Source organism: Castor canadensis, chromosome 5 (assembly GCF_047511655.1).
Source record: "Castor canadensis chromosome 5, mCasCan1.hap1v2, whole genome shotgun sequence".
Taxonomy (NCBI): Eukaryota; Metazoa; Chordata; class Mammalia; order Rodentia; family Castoridae; genus Castor; species Castor canadensis.
In genome coordinates this window covers 90,009,647-90,023,614 of record NC_133390.1, presented here as the reverse complement: position 1 = coordinate 90,023,614, position 13,968 = coordinate 90,009,647, and the positions used below count along the sequence as shown (strand labels likewise).

The 13,968-nt window shown below is 41.1% G+C and overlaps 1 protein-coding gene across 5 annotated transcripts in view; it reads right to left on the bottom strand.

Moving 5' to 3' along the window:
• Gnb4 (G protein subunit beta 4) overlaps positions 1-13,233 on the bottom strand; it is a 40,639-nt gene extending 27,406 nt beyond the window's left edge. For 2 of the 5 annotated variants that reach the window (XM_020168614.2, XM_020168615.2), the window contains exon 1: positions 12,536-12,716. The gene's annotated coding sequence lies outside the window, so the exon portion shown is untranslated. Of the gene's footprint in view, positions 1-12,000; positions 12,021-12,096; positions 12,238-12,535; positions 12,717-13,211 lie in introns of those variants that run through there. The other 3 variants (XM_074073718.1, XM_074073716.1, XM_074073717.1) reach the window with 3 other exon arrangements.
• Positions 13,234-13,968: the final 735 nt, after the last annotated feature.

Here is a 13,968-nt window from a genome sequence, read left to right as displayed (position 1 = left end):
TGAGCCAACACCAATTCCTGCATCAAGCTCCTTCAGACAATGGTCTTTGTCTCAAAACAGCTTATGTGACCTTCTCCCATTTTCCATTTTCTTTCCTCCCTTCTCCTTTTCTTCTTTTCATTTTTTCCCTTTTTCTTACTCTTGTCCCAACCTCTTGAGATACACATATGGTCCCCCACATCATACACACCCCAGAAAGCAATCCCTTATTATTCTAGAAATAATAATTAGGTTAACAGTGATCAGAAGACTGAAGAAAAATCTTGAGTTGTAGTAGTTACCAAATTATAGGGAATTTGTCCTAGACAGGAGTCTAATGAAAAATACTTTAAAAACATCTCCACTTGGGTGTATTTACATGTTCCTTAAGTTAATACTTCAGAACTTAACCCCATTCAACCTCCAAGTCTTCCTCATCTTCGTAAATGGTAATTCCATCCTTTCAACTGTTCAGGCTAAAAACCTGGGAATCATCCTTAATTTCTGTTTCTCTCATACCCTTCCCCATCTAATGCATTAGGAAATCCTGTCAGTTACTCCTTTTAAAAATTATCCAGGATCTGACCCAATTGTGATTACCTCCATTTCCACTACCTAGGTCCAAGCCACCATCATCTCTCACCTGGTCTCTTTTCTATGCCCTTGACTACTCTCCAGTCAAGTCTAAACACACAAGTAGTGATCCTTTGAAAAAAAAATACAAGTTACTCTTTAGCTTTAAATCCTTCAGCGGTACTCAGAGAAAAGGCAAACTTTTTACCTTGACCTCCAGAGCCCTGCATAATCTCTCTCTGAATCTCTTACTCCCTCCCTTTCCCTCTCTTATATTCACAAGCACATCTCCTCTTTCCTCTTCCCTCCCTCCTGTGTGTCCTCCAGCTGCTTAAAAGCTTTCTTGATGCTCCTTAAACACACTAAGTATCCTCCAGCCTCATGTCTCTCATTCACTCTTCCCTCTGCCTGACCCACTCTTGTCCCTGTCATTTTCATTGCTTGCACCCTTCACTCTGCTCAAATGTAACCCTCTCAGAGGGACCTTTGCTGATGCACCCATGTGCCCAACCACTCTCCCTTTCTAGGCCACTTGTCCTGTCTTATTTTTTACTAAAGACTCACATTATTTAGAATGTATTTACTTATTTGTAGTCTGTTTCCTCCTGATAAAATATAAGCTCCTTGAATCAGGATCTGTTTGTTTTATACTTTGCCACAGCACCTGAGACACTTTGGTCTCCAGTAAATAAGCTAACCTGAAATAGCTCAGAAAATCTATTCTAAGGAATGAGAATAAATCACAGAATCAAAAATCAGGAATATTACTATCTCAGGAAGAGACTAGACTCTTCTGCCAATGTCTTTTTACATCTTATTTGTTCAAATCAGAAACCAATTAAAGATTAAACTTTTGGTTATTAAGACTCTTTTATCTACAAGTATACAACTTTTGCTTTTTTTCCCCCTCCTATGATATTGACTGAGCCACTTGTTCTTAGAATAACCTATGTTTTGATACTTCCTTATGTTACCATTTAACCTGTTCCTTTGTCCTCACCACTGTCTATAAACTGGAAGTTAGGTTCATAGGCTAGAATATATTTGGGTTTGATATATGTATCTGGCAAGAATCCTTCTAAGTGATCTATACACTTCATACTAAGTTACATCAGAATGAACATAATGTTTATGTCACTATTAGTGGCATTAAGATTGGTGAATGTGTTTGGGTGCTCCTCGTATAGGTTATCTATCTACTACAAAGTTGTAGCCTCCCACTTTGACCCAGCAAATAATCTGTAGGGATTATTTGCTTTGACTTTCAACTGGATATATACTATCAGCAGTTAAACATGCCCAGTCTCTCTTTTAAAGGAAAAAGAAAACAAGAAAAGAGAGAGAAGGCAGTCAGAGGCTACAGCAACTACGGTTCAAGTAGGCACAGGTGTAGCTCACACAGGTGGTAAAACTTGGTATTGTCCACAGTAAGCTGGTCTGCTGGTATGCAGACTATGAGTTAAGGGGTCATGGCAGCTTCCACCAAGATTTCAAAGGAAAACCTGGGTGGCCAGGTAGTGTGTGAGGTCAGAGGCCCTGTAAAAGGTACACCAGAGGGTGATGCATAATGGAGATGTGGGAGTGAGGGTGAGGTTTCAGTGGAGACACAGGGAAGGTAAAGATGCCAGAAATGTGTAATGTTTGTCAGGGAAAGCCATAGGCAATAGGCAAAGCTAGCCCAAGATAGGGCCATGTGAGCTGCAACCAGCAAGGCTGTAAGAATGGGGGTGCTCAAACCCTCAAGGGCCCATACCCTGCCACAGTGATGGGGAGCTTTAGGATTTAATGTCTGCCCTACTGGGGTTTGGCCTGGGCTCTAGGATGACCCCTTACTATTTTCTCGTTCTTCCCTTTTGGAATAAGAATGTTTGCCCTGTGCCTGTCTCACCATTGTGTCTTGGATATAACTTCCTTTTTGATTTTTACTGAGGCTCACAGTTCAGTTTACCTAGAGTCTTTGAGCAGACTTTTCAGCAATGCTGGAATAGTTAAGACTTTGGGGGCTCATGAGGATGGACTGAATGCATTTGCATTATGAGATGGACATGAATCTTTGGGAGCCAGAGCTGGAATGCTTTGATGTGGATGTGTCTCCCAAAGGTCTGTGTGTTAAAGTCTTGGTTCCCACGGTGCTGCTATTGAGAAGTAATGAAATCTTTAGGAGGTAGGGTTTTATGGAGGCCCTTAGGTCCCCGGGGCATGCCCTTGAAAGGACTGTGGGATCCCAGCCTGTCTTCTCCCCTCTTTGCCTCCCATCTGATAAAGTGAGTGGTTTGCTCTACCATAGTCCAGCCATGGTGTGGTCCCTTGCCAGAACCCCAAAGAAATGGGACCAATTAATCATGGACTAGGAACCTCCAAATCCGTGACCCAATATAAACCCTTTCTCTGTTTAAAAAAAAAAAAATTCCTTGACTGCACATTTCACCGTCACTTAAGATAGTCTTTCTTTTCTTCATTGAGAACTTTTAAAGAAAACCAACAATACATAACCCTATTTCCCACGTGGAATTCTGAGTTCTTGAGCCTCAATCATGTCCAACAGATTTCAACTGAACTTCGCAGGCATGATGGAAAGGGATCAGGCAGTTACAAGGCAAGAGGCTGTCTGAACAATGTTTTAAGTTGCAAAACCAGAGCCCTGTGATTCTTGTGTGGGACAATGGCAAACTTTCTTTGGATGATGCTGTGTCTCTCCCATGCTCTGCCCTTTCCTCCTGTGCTGAAAGATGAGCTTTTTATTCCTTAAAAAATGATTAGTTTTGTCACTTAGGAGAGAGAATATATTGATGACACCTATTTCCTGTATTAATCTTTTCTTCTCATCCAACAATCACTGGATTCTTGAGAGTACCTACAAAGTGTGACTATAACATAAACTCGCTGATAAACTATTCCCAGACAAGCCCAGAGGCTATCTAAGGTAAAATGAGGCCATAAAATATCTCAGGTAAAACATAATATGATTAAGTCCTAGTAAATTATGTTTTGAAGGTAACGATCCAAAGAAACAGGCAAAGATTGTGGCATGCATTTATATAATTTGACTGTAGGAGTTTAGGACTCTTGGGAATGATATTTTTTGCTTCAGGTTTAGTTTACTAAGCAGTTCCCCTACTGTACACTGAAAGCATGCTCCAGCTCTGAGAGGTGACGTCCTCAGAAACACTTCTCTTGACCAAGAGAAAACACAGTCATCTTCTACCTGTCCTCCTGAAGTCCCTTTATGCCCACAATTTTAAAAAGAACAGAAAACTCAGAAATAGCAAAGTATTTTCTAAAACGTTGCATTCCCAATGTGGGAAAAAGGAAAATATGGACAGCAAGGTATGGAAGAGGGCTGCGATAAATACAAATTATCATCCTCTACTGAAGAAGTCCTTCATCAGGGCCTCACCAGACAGACTACTGTCACATACATCAGCTGGGTTTTTCTTATTTAAAGCTTTAAATTACCAAGATCTCAACCAAGATGGTAGTAAACCAAAACCAACCTCTCATTGGCCAGACTTTTCCCTAAATTTGTGACAAGGGAAGCAATTATACACAGAAATTAATCTTTTCCATCTTCACTGCTATAGGCATAACAGAAAACTATGTGTGATGTCTCCCAAGGACCAAGATCTGATATATGGACCCCAATGCTAAAGACACAGATGCACTGAGCATGCAGTTTAAAAAAACTAACACATAGGAGCAGAATCTCCCTAAAGGTTTACTAACAGCTTCATGATCAGCATCACTCCCCCATACACACCTACTGCTGCTGCTGATTTTAAAAAATTATTCCTAAATACAAGATGACTGGAGAAAGGAGAAAAGGTCAAGTATAAGAGCTAGCAGCTTCCGCTGGGTAAATACAGTTTATTATGATGAGAAGAGAGTTTCTCCTCTACCCTTAAGAAGGGGAAAAAAAGAAAAAATGTGAAATCAAAAAAAGAAGTTTCAGACTGGGAAAAGATCACTGTGAAGTAAAATTCCAATGAAGGACAGTCACCTAGAATTTTAAAAGAAATTCCTTCAAACTGACAACAAAAATGACTAACACTCCAACCGGAAAATGTGCAAAGATACAAATTGATAACCCACAGCAGGAGAAACTGCAGAGGCCAGTATACACATAAAATGATACTCAAACTTATAAATTTGGGAAATGCTAATTAAAATAAGAAACAGCTTCATACCTGTTAGAGTAACCAGTTTAAAAAAAAAAAAAAAAAACAAAAAAACCTCAAACAGGATTGTCAAGTTTGTAGAAAAACAGAAACTCATGTTCTGGTGAGACAACTCTCTGGAAAGCAATCTGAGTATCTTTTAACCTGACCATTCAATTGCACTGCTGGATATAAACCCTGAAAGATTCTCCAGTGCCTGTACTCAAGAGTTGGGCCTAACTGTTCACAGTACTAGTGGAAATAATAATAAACTAAACACCAATGCCCACTGACAGAATGGATAACAGCATGTTCACAGATAATTATTACACAGCAATGAAAACAAATGAACTACAGTTATATGCAATATAGTTGAACCATAAAAATAATGTTGATAGAAAAACAAGTCTCGATATAATATTCCTTTCACAAAACTCAAAAACTAAAAGTAAATAATATATTGTTTATAATGTGTAAACATGTAATACAGATTATTTTAGGCAAAGAAATGACAGAACAGTATAAGGAGGAACACACAGCAGTTGCAAGTAATTTTTAATGTTCCAATTCTTGAGTTGAGTACTTGCTTTACATGTGTTTATATATTATTAATAATCAAGCAAATATATGAAAATGAGTGATACACAGACGAAAGAGGAGTATATTTGTAATTAACTCAACTCTTGTACCTTAAGTCCTGTGGAATAGAATAAAAGAAAAGAAAAAGGAAAATGAAGCTTAGATAGTTCAAAAGCTTGCTTAGTAATAGAGGAAGATCTGGGAATTGAACCCAAGCACAAATGACTCTGAAACCCAGGCTCTTATCTACTCTGCCAATGTTGCCTCTTTCAAAGGGCATCTTAATCAGTTTGCTGGGTCTGAGTGTTGAGGTTTTTTCTATCTCAGCTTTATTCCTATGGCTTCAAGACCCCACTCTTCCCTCATCCTGTTTGTACTTAACTATCCATTGTCTTTGCAGGACCATTCATTTCTCAAATATTTACGTTTCCCAGGATTCTATCTTTAGCCAGCTGATTAAGAAATTTTCCTCCTGGGAGAAAGAAAAGATAAAAAGGAATTTTATACATATATATATACATATATATATATATATATGTATATATATATATAATTATAGTAATTATTATATATAATATAAAATATATATGCCATTCCTACCTTCCTTCAAAATAAATCGGAAGGGTACAGTCAAGGGAATTTCTCCAGTGGTGAGTTTTGCTCAAGATCAAATCAGAGGTGTTCATTCACAATCACTGAATTGACACTGAAACTGCTAAAGCAATTTTAAACTAGTAATTTAACAGAAATTATTTGATAAGCCCAGTTCTCTTTTCAATTACTACAACTTCTTGACTAAATTTATTTTCAAAATGAATACTGGACTCATTTAACACATTTTAAATAACTCTATCATATAGTGAAAGCATTGTTGAATACAAAGCAGCATATCATTTGTCTTTAAAAAGTTCAGCTGCACCAGTAACAAACATCAAAAGATACCAATGAGTCATTGTATCCAAGCCAATTTGTTAAATAAAATGGAAAAAAAATGCAGCTGCATAATTCAAATGGCCTTCTCACTCCACATCTTAACATATCCACAGAATTTTTACTGAAGCAAGTCATTATGCAGTCTGTACAATTATACTTCTGTATTAGTGAACAGCTATTTTAATCTACATCAGACAAGGAAATATAAGTACTTCTTAGCTACTAATAATTTTCACACTGACCACAAAAGCTCATATAAGGCATGAAAGAATGTTTAAAACTGCACTTAAAAATTTAAACACAGCCGGGTACCAGTGGCTCATGCCTGTAATACTAGCTACTCAGAAAGCAGAGATCAGGAAGATTATAGTTCGAAGCCAGGTGGGGCAAATAGATTGAGAGACCCTATCATGGAAAAAAAAACCACTATCACAAAAAATTGGGCTGGTGGTGTGGCTTGAGGTGAAGGCCCTGAGTTCAAGCCCCTGCACCACAAAAAAAAGGAAAATTTAAACATAAACTACTTTTGCTTCCTAAAAGTCTACATCAGAAAAGTGAATTTCAAGTTTGTTATTATAATTAAATTTTCTAATAGTCTACTTTTCTCTTTGCAATGAAGATTTGTATTTCCTATATTTTACAAAATAAAATTTTACAAATAATAATGAATCAGGCAAGGTATTTAAAGCTTTCTCTCTCGTTACCTGGAGCAGTTTTAAGAGTTGTTTTACTCTGGGGGGGTACTTAAAAATACTCAAGGTAATGAGTGATGTGGTTGCAGAATAAAAACAAACACTACAATTTATGCTACAATCTCAGCATCTCCAGCTTCTCTTTTCCTCCCTTACCCACTTGTCCCATACAGCTCTAGGCTTCTGCATAAATTCTTGAGAGAGATTAAAATAGTTGGCCTCAGTCTGTTTTGTGTTCCAGGAAATAAAGAAGACGTTGCTCTCCAGTCTGTTTCCCTTCACCTAGCTGTAACTTTCTGCTACAGTTTATTCTCTCACCAAACATTTACTGAATGTGCCAGGAATCATGGCTCATGTGAATACAACTTAGGCCCAGGTCTCCAGGAATATACAGTCCAAAAAGGAAGACAAACATATATGTGTATACACAAACAAGGCCATAACTCTTTGCCTTAAACCTTAGAGCCAAATATATCTCAGAATTTCAAAGTTTTCAGGCTTTAAAAAAATGTGTTCATCATATACAGTTAAACACCCCCACTGGACCCTGGGTCTGCATTCTGCACAATCCAGAAGGAACATTTCTGCAGCAAAATGGAAGTAAGACAGGAAGTAAAGCAGGAACAAACAAGACTAGCTGGGTCTGTGAGACCCAGAGATTATTTGCTCTTTGAGCCTTAGGGACCATTCTGCTCAGCAGTGTCCCTCCCAAAGCAGTATTCTCACTTATTTCAGCAATAGAGAAATTAGTAGAATTGTTACCAAAAGCACTTCCCTACCATGTTCCAGGCCGTGCATAGCAAAATAAACAAATAAATAAATAAAAAGAAAATCACTTGGTGTGATTTCCACTTCAAAACAGATCAAACAACATATATGCTAGACAAATCTGGAAGAAAGACTCTCAATAATGCATATTGGAAACACAGTCACATGCTGTGAACTTACCAAGCACTTTTTGTTCACAGCTATTGTACCACAGTTATTTCTTTGGTACCTGTTCACCCCGCAGGACATTAGCAGGGAGGTGGCTGTGAAGCACAATGACTAAGAGCTCTGTCTCTAGCACTCAACAGTTGGGGTTTAACGTCTGCTTCTCAAATTACAGTGTTGTCCCATAGGTGGTATGGTCAATAAAGGTTAACTGAAATTAACACAACACTGAGGAAACGAGGCCCTTGAATTAAACGTGGAAAATTAAGTATACATAAACAGGTATTACTTTTAAGTAGTCAAAATACTTGAATGCATTCATTTTATTTTTTTCATCCTAAGCCATATGGCTCTTCAAATCCAATTATTACCCATTTTCTTTTTTGTCCTTTCTGTCCATATTGTGATTAATGTGGAGGCTCACCTAAAATTAAAATTTTCATATTGGTTTTTTTTTTTAAGTTAATTACACAATTTGCTATCCAGGTTTTCCCATTCCTTCCTATTGACCCAGTCTACTCAGTTGCTGCTTATTAGCATTCGTCCACCAGAGGGCACACAAAAGAAAGGTGAGATGGGAAACTGCAAGTTGGTCACTGGCTCCAGAGGAGCTTTAGCTCCTCCACCAAAATGCCTTAAATAACACTAATGCTATAGGATTCTCTGGAAACTGCTTTGCCCACTTGAAATAGCTGCAGCTAAAATCCAGAAAAAGAGCTGGAATGTACTAATTTTTGCATTCATTCATTCAACAAGTATCTGAGTTCCAACCACATGCTGGGCATATTCCAGGCTCTGAAGATTCAGTAGCAAAAAAAACCACACAGGTTTCCATCATTGTGGCAGATACATTATCCTGTATCTGATTCGGAGATAGCAAAGCACGTAAACAAATCACATGATTTAAGTACAGATAAGTACGCTGAAAGAAAAAAAGTTGTAAAGAGGTTAGATCACAGGTGACTAGGGAGACTATTTTTAAATAAAGTAATCTAAGTAAAGTTGAATGAAATAAGGAAATGAGCCATACCTTAAAAGGGAAAAAGAATTCTAGGCAGAAAAACAGTAAATGCAAAGACTCTGGAGGCAGAAAGTAACCTGGCAAGTCAGATCAACAACAGGAAGATGGTGATGCTGAAGGACAATGAACAAGGTGGAGAGGGGCGGAAAATGAGATTAGGGACATGGGTAGGGTACAATCCATGCTCATTTAGACCTCTCATAGATGTAGGGATTTTTCTTTTATTCAATGAGTTATGTTTCTATCATCATTCATTTTCATGATCAAATTCTTCCAGATTTGGCCATTGAGTGTTCCTTCAAGTTAGTCCTATGTCCTTTTGACATGCCACTTACTTTGTGATACAAAATACTCAAGGCTCACCTGAATATCCCAGTTCTACAATTAGCCATTTTGACAGGGCATTAGTTGTGTTCACTGTTACCTGTATGTTACTGCTCCCAGGCCCTTCCACCAGACATGTACGTACATCTGTATATGTATATATTCTTATCATGAGCTCATATTCGTGCCACTAATCCCAATCTGACGCCAGAGACTTCAATGCCTTCTTCCATTCCATATTTAAAACTCTAGCTCCCCAAATATCAATGGCCTTATTCATTTGGCCAATCTTCCAAAGGTATCACTATACCTTTACCATACAAGTAATAGCCTGCTACACAGAGTTCAAGCTCTTTCCTCCCCAGTTCTTTTTATATTTAGATTAAGGGCATATAGTAAAAGTCCTGTGTTCAAAACTTACTTGAATTCATGTTTTTCTTCTGATCATTTATTTACTGAAATACAGTTAATTCATTTGTTGCTGTTTGAATTTAATTGGCGTTTTAAGAAGATTTTTAAAAAACAGTAAATTTTGGAGTCCCCATCCATCTTGCTAATTTTAGTGTTTGGACATGTACAAGATTAACAAGTTTCTAAAACTCAAAACTGCACAAAAAGGTGTGTTCGTCAAAGTAGAACCATTCCCTCGTCCTCTCCCACTTCACTCAGTTCCCACCCGCTTCCTGGAAGTAAGTGGTTTATGGTTATCTCCCCTGCATTTATTTTTGTTCTGTCAAAAAATTAGGATTTCTTGAGGTGAAACTGAGAAACGGGGCAGTCACTGAAGTAGATCATTGGCTCAAGAAATGATTTATTTTAAGGTGGGAGGCATAGCAATGTTTATATAATAATGTAAGTGATTCCATAGAAACGGACAAATTGAGTACGTAGGGGACATGGGATTACTCCAACAGGACATATATACCCACAATAGATTGTGAGCCTGGTTTTTGTTTGTTAATTTGTTTTGAGATGGGATCTTGCTATGTAGCCCAGGCTGGCCCCAAACTCACAATCCTCCTCCCTAAGCCTCTGGAGTAGTGGGATTACAGGTGTGGATTACCACACCTGGGGTCACCATCTTGTTTGTCACCTTCCAAATGAGTCATATTTATGTCTGTAGAGAACCCCCATTACTGTGTGGTTTTTATTTTGGAAGAATGATTAATCACTACCTAATAATGTCAATAGGATAATTCTGTGCTAGCAAAATGGAGGTTATCAACATTTGATCAAGGCAATTAGAATTGAGGTGAGAGGAGAATGGCTGATGTGAGGATCTGTGTATTACCATGGATGGGTAGTACCAATCATGCTGGGAAAACAAGGACAACATCTCTGGTACGTGCTGGAAATTTTACAAATATGCTAATGAGTAATTAAGGATTAATCCTAATGCCCTGAACTGTCAGGGACAGGAATCTTGCCCTGGACCCTAGTTATTTATCAGCTACGTGGTCGCTAGCGAGTGACCTAACATCTCACGGGCACAGCTTCCTTACTGTACAAGTGGATAATGTTCCCTTTGCCAGGTTACTGAAAGGTAAATAGAGTAATACGTAGGACTGCCTTTTGTCCAAGACAAGTTGCTTGGCAAATAATCTGTACAATAAATGCAGATTAAACTAGTCAGCAAGGTAAAGAACCTGGTAACACAACCACTCGACTTCAATAACAAACCTGAAAGAAATCAGAGAAATCACACCATTTCAGGAAGTGTTTGGAAAGGGCAGAAAAACGTCCAATGCTTAGTTCCATTTCTTAATTCTGAAAGTACCCAGCATCTATTTTTAAGGTATAAAAATATGTGCTGACCATACTTAAGCACTGATGATTTAAAAGAAACAATTCTACAGGTTAACAAAGATCAACAACTCAAAATAATTTCCTCGATTATGTCTACGGGCTCACAGAGATGTACCTTAATGTATCACAAGGCATAATTTTCAGTTTCAAATTAATACATAAACTCAAATGAGACATGAAAAAAATTTTAAATATTTAACCAAATACTGAAATATGCAAGAAACTTTCAGAGTCCAGGATATGTGACAAACCAAAAGGTCCACATAGAATACTATTAAATTTACAATAGTCTCAAAGTACACCATTTGAAATGTACCAAATCTGTCCACTAGAAATGACTTTCCTCTCCTCTTACATAAGTAGAGTGCACTCTGTGTCTTCTAGAAGATGCACTTAAAGATCGCAGTCTCAGTTTGCAGCATGGAGATGGACCAGCAATCAAATTCCCAGCATCTTAAGAAAACTTCTTGATGGGGCGCTAATACACATAAGGACTATTTTGTCAGTGACTGAGCAGAAAGATACATCTTCATCCTTTACTGAGAAAGAAATGAGAGAGAAATGGGGGAGGGGAGAGAGAGAAGGGGGAGAGGGGGACAGGAAAAATAACAAAGATACATCTTTATCCTTTACTGAGAGAGAAGTGGAGTGTGGGGAGAGTCAGGCAAAATAACAAAGATGCATCCTCATCCCTTACTAAGAGAGAAGTAGAAAGCTTGGGAAAGGAAGAGAAGGAGAGAAGGAAAGGGGGAGAGAGAGGGAGAGGAGGGAGGGGGAGAGAGCGAGAGGAGGGGGGGGAGAGAGAGGGAAAGAAGGGGAGAGAGAATGAATAACAAAGCGCTGCTATAAACAAACTAAGCCTGCTTTAAACTTTTGGAAATCCAATCTTCCCTTCTTTCCTTACTGAATAACAATAAATGTCAAAGTAAAAGGCAATCATTTGTGTTCTGAAGCAGGAACGGATGTGAAGAGAGAAGGAAAACACTCTCTTAAAAACCGAACTTACAAGTATTCAAAATCCATTATCAACAATCCACCTCCTCCCCACCCCGAAGGCACTGGGCACCGAATCATTTCAAAGACGGACTGGGCACGGGAGTACCGGGCTCGCTTCAGCACCGGCGGAGAAGTTAGCAGCGCTCCCCGCGCTCTCCATCTCCACCGCAGCCGTCCGGGGCAGCCCCGAGCAGCAGCGGACTTGCAGCGAGAGCGGCGGTCTGGAACACGGCGGAGGCCTCGGGACTGAACCCGGGTCCGCCCGCCCTCTCTGCTTTCGCAGACCAGCGGTGGTCCGAGGCGCCCAGGACGCGCCCGCGACGGCGGCCAGCGCAGCCAGGGCGCGCCGCGCGGTCTCCGCCGTGTCTGTCGTCCCCAGTCCCAGGGTCAGGAGGGACCCGGCCGCCACGCGCCATCCCCCAGGCCGGGTCCCGCAAGGGCGGCCCGTGGAGCCTCACGGCCCCAGCGGGAAGCCGGGGACTGCTCCCCCGCCCCCGCCAGGCGGGGCGCACCGACGAGCCGCAGCTCGCGCGCTCGCCACCCACCTGGAGGGCGCTTGGCCCGCTTCGACCGGCCAGCCAGGCGCCGCCTGGGTCCTCAGGGCGGTCAATTGCCCCTGGAGCGCGAAGCCGGCGTGCGGGGCACACACAACGCACCGCCGAGACCCGAGCCGCCAGCCACACCCAGCCCGCCCAGCAGCCAACTCTGCTGCGCGCGGGGCCGGGGCGGGGACGTGGCGCGAGGCGCGCGGAGGGCGGTGGGGGCGCGCGGCGGGCGCGCGCAGGTCCTGGAGCGCGCGTGGCCCGGGCGCGGGCCGGGGTCTAGGGAAGCGGGCGCCGCGCGCAGCTTCTGCTTCCTATTTTCTCTCTCGTTCCCTGCTAGACGGAGAAGAAAAACATTAATTCCAGGGCAGTTTCGGTTTCTTGATGTGGCGCCTGGACGCCGGAGCACTCAGAAGAGCAGCGCCCGTCTAAGTGGTGTGGTCAGTTTCCTTCCTGACACTGCCCAGGCGTCCGTTTGCTGCGGAAGGACAGGAGAGGGGTTGAGCGAGAAAATCCCAAGAGCCTTGTGTGGGTTTCACATTCTGGAGCTCCAAAAAGTGAAGCCCAGAGTCATACAAAATCGCTTTACAATCCCAGGCCTTCGATCAGTGGCTGTGCGGCCACCTGCCCTCTCCAAACCTAAGTTTCATCCTCGGCAAAATAAGGATAGTAATAATACCTGTCTCATGAAAGTGCTGGAAATACCAAATGAAGTACTGTTTGCACAAAGCCTGCACCTAAATGATCAGTTCTTGGAAGTTGCTGTTACTGTTGTCACTGATGAATCTGGAAGGCCTTGCTGATAGCCTTGCCAAGGCGCTCTTTTCTGCGTGACTTAAACACCACATGCATCTAAATTGACTTTTCCCCCCCACATTTCTCTGGCTGTTTTATGTTCAAAATGTCATAAAATAAATGCCTCCCTCCAATTTGCTTCCTCTGAAGTCAGTACCGCCTGGGAACATTTTTCCTCTCCCCACCCCCATCTTTCTTTTGAGTTAATTCCAGTTTGACAGACTGTTGCTATAGCATTCCTTCTCTGACGTCAAACAATTTAAAGAAACAGCCACGGCTAACAAAAACTGCAGAGGAGTTCTTTGTGGAGTTCCTGTGCTGGAGAAAGGTTTGAACAATATCAGAAGAGAATTTTAACACCCCCGCAGCCTTCCATTCCCTCTGCTTTAGCTGCTTCCCACTATCACCTGGAATAAATCTATTCGCACCTGAAGAGATGATGCCAAGAGAAGCACAAGCTGATAGCAACTGTGGAGAAAACGACTTTTTTTTTTTCTCCCCCCAAGACGGGGTCTCATTATGTAGCTCAGGCTGGCCTCCAACTTGAGAGCCTACTGCCTCTGCCTCCCTAGTGCTGGAATTACAGGCGTGTAACTCCATGCCCAGATGGAAAATGGCCATTTTGTATAAAATTGAGATCA